Here is a 12,828-nt window from a genome sequence, read left to right as displayed (position 1 = left end):
TGGTGGCCTCATACAATGAGTTTTGGAGTTTTCCTTCCTCTGCAATGTTTTGGAAGAGTTTGAGAAGGATGAGTATTAGCTCTTCTCTAAATGTTTGATACAATTCACCTGTGAAGCCATCTGGTCCTGGACTTTTGTTTGTTGCAAGATTTTAAATCATAGTTTCAATTTCATTACTTGTGATTGGTCTGTTCATATTTTCTATATCTTCCTGGTTCAGTCTTAGAAGGTTATACCTTTCTAAGAATTTGTCAGTTTCTTCCAGGTTGTCCATTTTATTGGCATAGAGTTGTTTGTAGTAGTCTCTTAGGATGCTTTGTATTTCTGCGGTGTCTGTTGTAACTTCTCCTTTTTCATTTCTAATTTTACTGATTTGAGTCCTCTCCCACTTTTTCTTGATCAGTCTGGCTAATGGTTTATCAATTTTGCTTATCTTCTCAAAGAGCTGGCTTTTAGTTTTATTGATCTTTGCCATTGTTTTCTTTGTTTCTATTTCATTTATTTCTGCTCTGATCTTGATGTATTCTTTCTTCTGCTAACTTTGGGCTTTGTTTGTTTTTCTTTCTGTAGTTCCTTTAGGTGTAACGTTAGATTATTTGAGATTTTTCTTGTTTCTTGAGGTAGGCTTCTATAGCTATAAACTTCTTGCTTAGAACTGCTTTTGCTGCATCCCATAGGTTTTAGATTGTCGTGTTTTCATTGTCATTTGTCTCTAGGTAATTTTTGATTTTCTCTTTGATTTCTTCAGTGATCTCTTGGTTATTTAGTAATGTATTGTTTAGCCCCCATGTGTTTGTATTTCTTAAGTTTTTTTCCCTATAATTGATTTCTAATCTCATAGCATTGTGGTCAGAAAAGATGCTTGATTTGATTTCAATTTTCTTAAATTTACTGAGGCTTCATTTGTGACCCAAGATGTGATCTATCCTGGAAAATGTTCCATGCGCACTTGAGAAGAAAGTGTAATCTGCTGTTTTTGGATGGAATGTCCTATAAATATCAATTAAATCTATCTGGTCTATTGTGTCATTTAAAGCTTCTGTTTCCTTATTTATTTTCATTTTGGATGACCTGTCCATTGCTGTAAGTGAGGTGTTAACATCCCCCACTATTATTGTGTTACTGTCAGTTTCCTCTTTTATAGCTGTTAGCAGTTACCTTATGTGTTGAGGTGCTCCTATGTTGGGTGTATATATATTTATAATTGTTATATCTTCTTCTTGGATTGATCCCTTGACCATTATATAGTGTCCTTCCTTGTTTCTTGTAACATTCTTTATTTTAAAGTCTATTTTATCTGATAGGAGTATTGCTACTCTAGCTTTCTTTTGATTTCCATTTGCATGTAATATCTTTTTCCAACCTTTCACTTTCAGTCTGTATGTGTCCCTAGGTCTGAAGTGGGTCTCTTGTAGACAGCATATAGATGGCTCTTCCTTTTTTATCCATTCAGCAAGCCTGTGTCTTTTGGTTGGAGCATTTAATCCATTCACGTTTAAGGTAATTATTGATTTGTATGTTCGTATTACCATTTTCTTAATTATTTTGGGTTTGTTACTGTAGATCCCTTTCTTCTCTTGTGTTTCCTACTTAGAGAAGTTCCTTTAGCATTTGTTGTAGAGCTGGTTTGGTGGTGCTGAATTCTCTTAGCTTTTGCTTGTCTGTAAAGCTTTTGATTTCTCCATCAAATCTGAATGAGATCCTTGCTGGGTAGAGTAATCTTGGTTGTAGGTTCTTCCCTTTCATCACTTTAGGTATATCATGCCACTCCCTTCTGGCTTGTAGAGTTTCTGCTGAGAAATCAGCTGTTAACCTTATAGGAGTTACCTTGTATATTGTTTGTCATTTTTCCCTTGCTGCTTTCAATAATTTTTCTTTGTCTTTAATTTTTGCCAATGTGATTATTATGTGTCTCGGCATGTTTCTCCTTGGGTTTATCCTGTATGGGACTCTCTGCGCTTCCTGGACTTGGGTGGCTATTTCCCTTCCCATGTTAGGGAAGTTTTCGACTATAATCTATTCTAATATTTTCTCGGGTCCTTTCTCTGTCTCTTCTCCTTCTGGGACCCCTATAATGTGAATGTTGTTGCATTTAATGTTGTCCCAGAGGTCTCTTAGGCGGTTTTCGTTTCTTTTCATTACTTTTTCTTTATTCTGTTCCACAGCATTGAATTCCACCATTCTGTCTTCCAGGTCACTTATCTGTTCTTCTGCCTCAGTTATTCTGCTATTGATTCCTTCTAGTGTAGTTTTCATTTCAGTTATTGTGTTGTTCAGCTCTGTTTGTTTGTTCTTTAATTCTTCTATATCTTCGTTATACATTTCTTGCATCTTCTCGATCTTTGCCCCCATTCTTTTGCCGAGGTCCTGGATCATCTTCACTATCATTATTCTGAATTCTTTTTCTGGAAGGTTGCCAATCTCCACTTCATTTAGTTGTTTTTCTGGGGTTTTATCTTGTTCCTTCAGCTGATACATAGCCCTCTGCCTTTTCATCTTGTCTATCTTTCTGTGAATGTGGTTTTTGTTCCACTGGCTACAGGATTGTACTTCTTTCTGCTTCTGCTGTCTGCCCTCTGGTGGATGAGGCTATCTAAGATGCTTGTGGAAGTTTCCTGATGGGAGGGACTGATGGTGGATAGAGCTGGCTGTTGCTCTGGTGGGCAGAGCTCAGTCAGCCCTTCATCCTTAATCATGAACATATAAGGGAGGACAACCAGATCCTTGTGGAAGACCTCTACCATAGAAGACAGAAGCCAAAACCAATGATCAAAAGAAGGTAACTTGGAGAAAACAGAGAGTATATAGAGAGAAGAACACTTCAACGAAACTACTAGTATCTTCTGAGAAATCAGAAGAAAAGATTACCCTTGTGAAAACTTAAAAAAAGAAAAAAAAAAGCACTACATAAAAGGAAAATTCAGAGAGTAAAAAGAGCTCTTGAAAATTACAAAATAGCTGAAATTTTAAAATTTCAATTGAAGAGTTGGAAGATAAAGTTGAAGTAAGATCTGAGAAAGCAGAGCAATAAGACAAAAGAGAAAAGAAAATAGGAGAAAAGATGTAAGAAAAATAAAAGGGCCCGACCTGAGGGTTCAACATCTTAATAATGGATATTTTTTTCCTAGAAAAGAGCACAGATAAAACAAAATGGAAAAATCGTCATAAAATAAATCAACAAAAATTTCTCAGAACTAAAGACATCAGTTGCCAGGTGAAAAGGGCCCACTGAGTGCCCCCTGCCAAAAAAGGTAGACTGGAGTAGATCTATATCAAGGTACATCATTGTGAAATTTCAGAACACTGGGGACCAAGAGAAGATCCTATAAGCTTTCAGAGAGGAAAACAGGTTATATACAAGGGATCAGGAATCAATATAACTTCAGACATCTCAATTGCAATAAGACAAGGGAGAAAGACCTTCCAAAATCCCGAGGAAAAGTGTTCCTACTGCAATTCTAGGTTCAGCCAAACTATCGAATACATATGAGGGGAACAAAGACGTTTTCAGGTATGCAAGATTTCAAAAACTTAATTCCTATGTACTTTTTCTCAAGAAGATAGTGAGGATATGCTCCCTCCAAAATAAAAAAGTCAAGAAAGGGGAAGACGTGGTGTGCTGAAGAGTGTTTCTGCACTCTAACCTGTCAGTGAGGCTGACCTTTATGCCCCATGGCTGTGTTCAGCCAGAAAGTCGCCAGCAAGAAACCTGGAAGATAGGAGGGCAAAGACAGCTTAGGGCCCTGATGGGATTAAGACACCTACAAGGTAACCACAGCACCCATTCTATCACTCATTTCTCATGGGTTGAAAATTAAATTTGTGGTGCAGATATTTTTTACTCTTTTATAGCCATCAAAGAATTTCAACTATATAAAAAAAATGTGTTTCTAACATGACACATGGTGGTCCATTTCTATTAGGTTAAAAATCCAGATTTATTGGAACTTTTATAAAAGAGATTTCTGTTTCCCTTAATCCTTCGTTCAAAGTATAGAAATTGAAAGTATTTGTGCTCAGGTTTGTGAAGCAGACTCTATGAAAAGTGCTATGGGTGCAGCTGTTTAAAAGTCATTTGGAATATATGTACAAATGCTGTGAACAACTGCCAACTTATGGAACTTGTTCAAAGAAGTAGAAGACAATGATTTTAGTGATTTTTTTCAGTGCTCATTGCCAATGCCCATTGATAATAGTCATGGAAGGAATTAAGTCCAACTTAAAATTTTCCTGAAATGAAAGGGATGTATGTTAAATATTTGATAATCAAAGATAGAAAATAATGGTGTGGTTTTCATTTTCTTACAGGTATCAAACTAAATATGAACAAACTAAATTTAAAACTCCACAAAGAGGTAATTTTGACCTAACTAGACAGGTATAAGAATTTATGTTGCGATTGGAACTCTTTATAATACAAATCAATAATAATGACTTTACACATTTTTCTAACATGAATTAAAGTGCAGGAGATTTTATCAATGACATTATTTGATTGTAAAAAGAAAAAAACACAAGAAAAATTTGAAGACTGTTTTGTTAATATTGGTAAGTTTAGAGTTGCTTTTCAAATACAATACCCTTTTGAACTCAACATTTAATACTAAGTGACACAAGAGTTAGTGGGGGCTTCCCTGGTGGCACAGTGGTTGAGAGTCCACCTGCCGATGCAGGGGACATGGGTTCATGACCTGGTCCGGGAAGATCCCACATGCTGTGGAGTGGCTAGGCCCGTGAGCCATGGCCACTGTGCCTACACGTCCGTGCTCCACAATGGGAGAGGCCACAACAGTGAGAGGCCTGTGTACCACAAAAAAAAAAAAAAAGAAAAAAGAGTTAGTGAATGTACTTACCTTGAATTAATTTAGTTTTAAAATTGATATGCTTTTGCTTCAAAGTCAAATCAATTCTTCTAAAAAAGATGAACAAGTTTTGTCAACATGGATAAATATTAAAGGAAAATATTTGGGGGGATTTAATATCTTTATTGGAAAATATTTAAGTATGTTGGAACAACTGGGGCATATTAGTCTACTTTTTATGAAATATAATATTTCCAATAAAAATGTATTGTCTAAATTGAAATGTGCTGCTAAGCGTAAAACATATACCAGATTACAAGTACTTAGTATAAAGTTTTTTTAAAACATCTCATTGAGATTAGGAACCAAGATGGCAGAGTAGAAGGACGTGCTCTCACTCTCTCTTGCAAGAACACCAGAATTACAACTAGCTGTTGGACAATCATCGACAGGAAGACACTGGAATTCACCAAAAGAGATACCCCACATCCAAAGACAAAAGAGAAGCCACAATGAGATGGTAGGAAGGGTGCAATCACAGTAAAATCAAATCCCATAACTGCTGGGTGGGTGACTCATACACTGGAGAACACTTATATCACAGAAGTCCACCCACTGGAGTGAAGGTTCTGAGCACATCAGGTTCACAACCTGGGGGTCCAGCAAGGGGAGGAGGAATTCCTAGAGAATCAGACTTTGAAGGCTAGTAGGATTTGATTGCAGGATTTCGACAGGACTGAGGGAAACAGACTCCATTCTTGGAGGGCACAAAGTAGTGTGCGCATCGGGACTCAGGGGAAGGAGCAGTGACCCCATAGGAGACTGAACCAGACCTACCTGCTAGTGTTGGAGGGTCTACTGCACAGGCGGGTGGTGGCTGTGGCTCACACTGGCAGCAGAACTTCTGGGAAGTACTCCTTGGCGTGAGCCCTCCCAGATTCTGCCATTGGCCTCACCAAAGAGCCCAGGTAGGCTCCAGTGTTGGGTTGCCTCAGGCCAAACAACCAACAGGGAGGGAAGCCAGCCCCACCCATCAGCAGTCAAGTGGATTAAAGTTTTACTGAGCTCTGCCCACCACAGCAACAGTCAGCTCTACCCACCACCAGTCCCTCCCATCAGGAAACATGCACAAGCCTCTTAGATAGCCTCATCCACCAGAGGGCAACAGCAGAAGAAAGAAGAACTACAATCCTACAACCTCTGGACAAAAACCACACTCACAGAGAGATAGACAAGATGAAAAGGCAGAGGGCTATGTACCAGATGAAGGAACAAGATAAAACCGCAGAGCAACAACTGAATGAAGTGGAGATTGGCAACCTTCCAGAAAAAGAATTCAGAATAATGATAGTGAAGATGATCCAGGACCTCGGGAAAAGAATGGAGGCAAAGTTCAAGAAGATGCAAGAAATGTTTAACAAAGACCTAGAAGAATTAAAGAACAAACGAACAGAGATGAACAATACAATATCTGAAATGAAAACTACACTAGAAGGAATCAATAGCAGAATAACTGAGGCAGAAGAACAGATAAGTGACCTGGAAGACAGAATGGTGGAATTCAATGCTGTGGAACAGAATAAAGAAAAAATAATGAAAAGAAACGAAACCTCTGGGACAATATTAAATGCAACAACATTCACATTATAGGGGTCCCAGAAGGAGAAGAGACAGAGAAAGGACCCGAGAAAATATTAGAATAGATTATAGTCGAAAACTTCCCTAACATGGGAAGGGAAATAGCCACCCAAGTCCAGGAAGTGCAGAGATAAACCCATACAGGATAAACCCAAGGAGAAACATGCCGAGACACATAGCAATCAAATTGGCAAAAATTAAAGACAAAGAAAAATTATTGAAAGCAGCAAGGGAGAAACGCCAAATAACATACAAGGTAACTCCCATAAGGTTAACAGCTGATTTCTCAGCAGAAACTCTACAAGCCAGAAGGGAGTGGCATGATATACCTAAAGTGATGAAAGGGAAGAACCTACAACCAAGATTACTCTACCCGGCAAGGATCTCATTCAGATTTGATGGAGAAATCAAAAGCTTTACAGACAAGCAAAAGCTAAGAGAATTCAGCACCACCAAACCAGCTCTACAACAAATGCTAAAGGAACTTCTCTAAGTAGGAAACACAAGAGAAGAAAGGGACCTACAAAACAAACCAAAAACAATTAAGAAAATGATCATAGGAACATACATATTAATAATCACCTTAAACGTGAATGGATTAAATGCTCCAACAAAAAGACACAGGCCTGCTGAATGGATACAAAAAGAAGACCCATCTATATGCTGTCTACAAGAGACCAACTTCAGACCTAGCGACACATACAGACTGAAATTGAGGGGATGGGAAAAGATATTCTGTGTAAATGGAAATCAAAAAAAAGCTGGAGTAGCAATACTCCTATCAGATAAAATAGACTTTAAAATAAAGAATGTTACAAGAAACAAGGAAGGACACTATATAATGATCAAGGGATCAATCCATGAAGAAGATATAACAATTATAAATATATATGCACCCAACATAGGAGCACCTCAATACATAAGGCAATGGCCAACAGCTGTAAAAGAGGAAACCGACAGTAACACAGTAATAGTGGGGGATGCTAACACCTCACTTACACCAATGAACAGATCATCCAAAATGAAAATAAATAAGGAAACAGAAGCTTTAAATGACACAATAGACCAGATAGATTTAATTGATATTTATAGGACATTCCATCCAAAAACAGCAGATTACACTTTATCTCAAGTGTGCATGGAACATTCTACAGGATAGATCATATCTTGGATCACAAATTAGGCCACAGCATATTTAAGAAAATTGAAATCATATCAAGTATCTTTTCTGACCACAATGCTATGAGATTAGAAATCAATTACAGGGAAAAAAGGTAAAAAACACAAACACATGGAGGCTAAACAATACGTTACTAAATAACCAAGAGATCACTGAAGAAATCAAAGAGAAAATCAAAAAATATCTAGAGACAAATGACAATGAAAACACGACAATCTAAAACCTATGGGATGCAGCAAAAGCAGTTCTAAGAGGGAATTTTATAGCTATAGAAGCCTATCTCAAGAAACAAGAAAAATATCAAATAATCTAATGTTACACCTAAAGGAACTACAGAAAGAAAAACAAACAAAGCCCAAAGTTAGCAGAAGAAAGAATACATCAAGATCAGAGCAGAAATAAATGAAATAAAAACAAGAAAACAATGGCAAAGATCAATAAAACTAAAAGCTTGTTCTTTGAGAAGATAAGCAAAATTGATAAACCATTAGCCAGACTGATCAAGAAAAAGAGGAAGAGGACTCAAATCAATAAATTTAGAAATGAAAAAGGAGAAGTTACAACAGACACCGCAGAAATACAAAGCATCCTAAGAGACTACTACAAACAACTCTATGCCAATAAAATGGACAACCTGGAAGAAACTGACAAATTCTTAGAAAGGTATAACCTTCTAAGACTGAACCAGGAAGATATAGAAAATATGAACAGACCAATCACAAGTAATGAAATTGAAACTATGATTTAAAATCTTGCAACAAACAAAAGTCCAGGACCAGATGGCTTCACAGGTGAATTGTATCAAACATTTAGAGAAGAGCTAATACCCATCCTTTTCAAACTCTTCCAAAACATTGCAGAGGAAGGAAAACTCCAAAACTCATTGTATGAGGCCACCATCACCCTGATACCAAAACCAGACAAAGATACTACAAAAAAGGAAAATTGCAGACCAATATCACTGATGAATATAGACGCAAAAATCCTCAACAAAATACTAGCAAACAGAATCCAACAACACATTAAAAGGATCATACACCATGATCAAGTGGGATTTATCCCAGAGATGCAAGGATACTTCAGTATATGCAAATCAATCAATGTGATATACCATATTAACAAACTGAAGAATAAAAACCATATGATCATCTCAATAGATGCAGAAAAACCTTTTGACAAAATTCAACACCCATTTATGATAAAAACTCTCCAGAAAGTGGGCATAGAGGGAACCTACCTCAACATAATAAAGGCCATATATGACAAACCCACAGCAAACATCATTCTCAATGGTAAAAAACTGAAAGTATTTCCTCAAAGATCAGGAAGAAGACAAGGATGTCCACTCTCACCACTATTATTCAACATAGTTTTGGAAGTCCTAGCCACGGCAATCAGAGAAGAAAAAGAAATAAAAGGAATACAAATTGGAAAAGACGAAGTAAAACTCACTGCAGATGACATGATACTATACATAGAGAATCCTAAAGTTGCCACCAGAAACCTACTAGATCTAATCAATGAATTTGGTAAAGTTGCAGGATACAAAGTTAATGCACAGAAATATCTTGCATTCCTGTATACCAATGATGAAAAATCTGAAAGAGAAATTAAGGAAACATTCCCATTTACCGATGCAACAGATTAAAATATCTAGGAATAAACCTACCTAGGGAGACAAAAGACTTGTATGCAGAAAACTATAAGACGCTGATGAAAGAAATTAAAGATGATACCAACAGATGGAGAGATATACCATGTTCTTGGATTGGAAGAATCGATAATGTGAAAATGACTATACTACCCAAAGCAATCTACAGATTCAATGCAATCCCTATCAAATTACCAGTGTTAATTTTTACGGAGCTAGAACAAAAAATCTTAAAATTTTTATGGAGACATAAAAGATCCTGAAGAGCCAAAGCAGTCTTGAGGGAAAAAAATGGAGCTGGAGGAATCAGACTCCCTGACTTCAGACTATACTACAAAGATACAGTAAGCAAGACAATATGGTACTGGCACAAAAACAAAAACATTGATCAATGGAACAAGATAGAAAGCCCAGAGATAAACCCATGCACCTATGGTCAACTAATCTATGGCAAAGGAGGCAAGGATATACAATGGAGAAAAGACAGTCTCTTCAATAAGTGGTGCTGGGAAAACTGGACAGCTACATGTAAAAGAATTAAAATAGAACACTCCCTACCACCATACACTAGAATAAACTCAAAATGGATTAGAGACCTAAATGTAAGACCAGGCACTATAAAACTCTTAGAGGAAAACATAGGAAGAACACTGTTTGACATAAATCACAGCAAGATATTTTTGATCCGTCTCCTAGAGTAATGGAAATGAAAACAAAAATAAACAAATGGGACTAATGAAACTTCAAACCTTTTGCACAGCAAAGGAAACTATAAACAAGACCAAAAGACAACCCTCAGAATGGGAGAAAATATTTGCAAATGAATCAACGGACAAAGGATTAATCTCCAAAATATATAAACAGGTCACACAGCTCAATATTACAAAAACAAACAACCCAATCCAAAAATGGGCAGAAGACCTAAATAGACATTTCTCCAAAGAAGACATACAGATGGCTCGAAGCACATGAAAAGCTGCTCAACATCACTGTTAGAGAAATGCAAATCAAAACTACAATAAGGTATCACCTCACACCAGTTAGAATGGGTATCATCAGAAAATCTACAAACAACAAATTCTGGAGAGGGTGTGGAGAAAAGGGAACCCTCTTGCACTGTTGGTGGGAATATAAATTGATACAGCCACTATGGAGAACAGTATGGAGGTTCCTTAAAAAACTAAAAATAGAATTACCGTATGACCCAGCAATCCCCGTACTGGGCATATACCCAGAGAAAACCATAATTCAAAAAGACACATGCACCCCAATGTTCATTGCAGCACTATTTACAATAGCCAGGTCTCAGAAGCAACCTAAATGCCCATCGACAGTTGAATGAATAAAGATGTGGCACGTATATACAATGGAATATTACTCAGCCATAAAAAGGAATGAAATTGGGTCATTTGTAGAGATGTGGATGGATCTAGAGACTGTCATACAGAGTGAAGTAAGTCAGAAAGAGAAAAACAAAAATCGTATATTAATGCATATATGTGGAACCTAGAAAAGTGGTATAGATGAAACAGTTTGCAGGGCAGAAATTGAGACACAGATGTAGAGAACAAACGTTATGGACACCAAGGTGGGGAAAGCAGCGGGGGTGGTGGGGGGGTGGCGGTAGTGGTGGGATGAATTGGGCGAATGGGATTGACATGTATACACTGATGTGTATAAAATTGATGACTAATAAGGACCTGCTGTGTAAAAAAAAAATAAAATAAATTAAAAAAAATTTTTTTAAATCTCAATAATTTCTTTTGGAGTTCATGTTAAAATGCTAATATTTTGGGGAAATTGGGTAAAATATATTATTAAAACTAATTTCACTTTTTTATTTTTTAATGTGATTACTAGAATATTTTAAGTAATTTATGGGGTTCGCATTATATTTTTAATGGACAGCATTTATCTAGATATTAATCTGTTGTTAGTTTTCAATGCTGCAACTATTCTCTCTATCCGTTAACTTTGTTTTTCGTATCCTTCACTGAACAAAAAGTCTTAATTCTGATGCAGTTAAATCATCAATTTTTCAATCATGATTTGTGCTTTCATGGTTTAATAAACGTCACAAAGATATTCTTCTTTTTCGTCTACTGGCTCTGTAGTTTTACCTTTCTCACTTAGGGTTTTAATCCACTTAGAGTTCATCTTTGTATAGTGTTAAGTCAGAAGTTTAGCTTTTCTCCCGGTGAAGAGCCAGTTTTCTTAATATCATATACCACAACAAGGTATCCTTGTCCATCTTTTATGGTACACTTATATCAAATTCCCATAAACACAGATTTATTTCTGAACTCTCCATTCTGTTCCATTGGTCTGTTTCTACCCCAGAACCATACTGTAATATTTCTTAATAACTAATAATTTGAATCACTTCTCATTCCTATGCTGATATCGGTTATAAACATCCCACCAAATGAGGTTCTATATTCTCCCTTTGCTTTCTCTAGTCAGCTATAGGTTTTGACCATTTAAATATTATTAATACATACCGCCATTGGAACTCCCTTTGACTGCCTTTTCTTTTTTGTTTTTTTTTTAACATCTTTATTAGCGTATAATTGCTTTACAATGGTGTATTAGTTTCTGCTTTATAACAAAGTGTGACTGCCTTTTCTTTAAGGAGGTTGTTCTCAGTGAGTGTTTTAGAACTGTTAATGAGTAAAAATCTGCCTATCCATTCTAGACAGAGTTATCTGGCCTCATGAGCTGAACACATTGGATAATACTTGAACAACATAACTCAGAACCCAGTAAAATAACCCTCTCAGTATAAGACTTGTATAGGGGCTTGACCAATATGAATGACTGGATCTTTAGGAATACCCTCCAGACTTCACTATTTCAAGTGGTGCAGCTCCCAGCTATTTGAAACTGTGGTTCCAAAGGTCAGTGAAAACAGTCTATGACCAATGAGTAAATTCAAAATTATTTCATTCACTGATAGACCATTCTGAGGCATGGAGCAGCTAGGGCTCATAATTCCTTATAAAGAATCTTTCATAAGCTGGACATTGGAGTTTCAAATATAAATGAAATGCATTTTATTTATATATTTATATCTTGCTTCTTTCCCCAGAGAGAACTTAAAGAAAATAAAGTTAATAAAATAACAACCATCCCTTTAAGGAGTTCACCATCTAGCAAGGAAAACATGTCAACACTATTACCTTAATACAGAGTAGAAGTATTACAATACACATATATCACTAACAAAGTAAGGGATATTTAATACATAAGGGGAAGAGATTAAAGTATCACATTTGATTGGAAGATTAAAAAAATAGTCAGTGGGGCCCTGGTGGCGCAGTGGTTGAGAGTCCGCCTGCCGATTCAGGGGACACGGGTTCGTGCCCCGGTCTGGGAAGATCCCACATGCCGCGGAGCGGCTGGGCCCGTGAGCTATGGCCGCTGAGCCTGCGCCTCTGGAGCCTGTGTACCGCAAAAAAAAAAAAAAAAGATAGTGCATTATTCTATATGAAAAGTGACTAAAGAAACCCAGCAACCAAATACGAGTGAACAACTTTATTCGATCTTGTTTTTTAAAA

The sequence above is a fragment of the Phocoena sinus genome, chromosome 5 (assembly GCF_008692025.1).
Source record: "Phocoena sinus isolate mPhoSin1 chromosome 5, mPhoSin1.pri, whole genome shotgun sequence".
NCBI lineage: Eukaryota > Metazoa > Chordata > Mammalia > Artiodactyla > Phocoenidae > Phocoena > Phocoena sinus.
Note: the sequence above shows the minus strand (reverse complement) of the source record.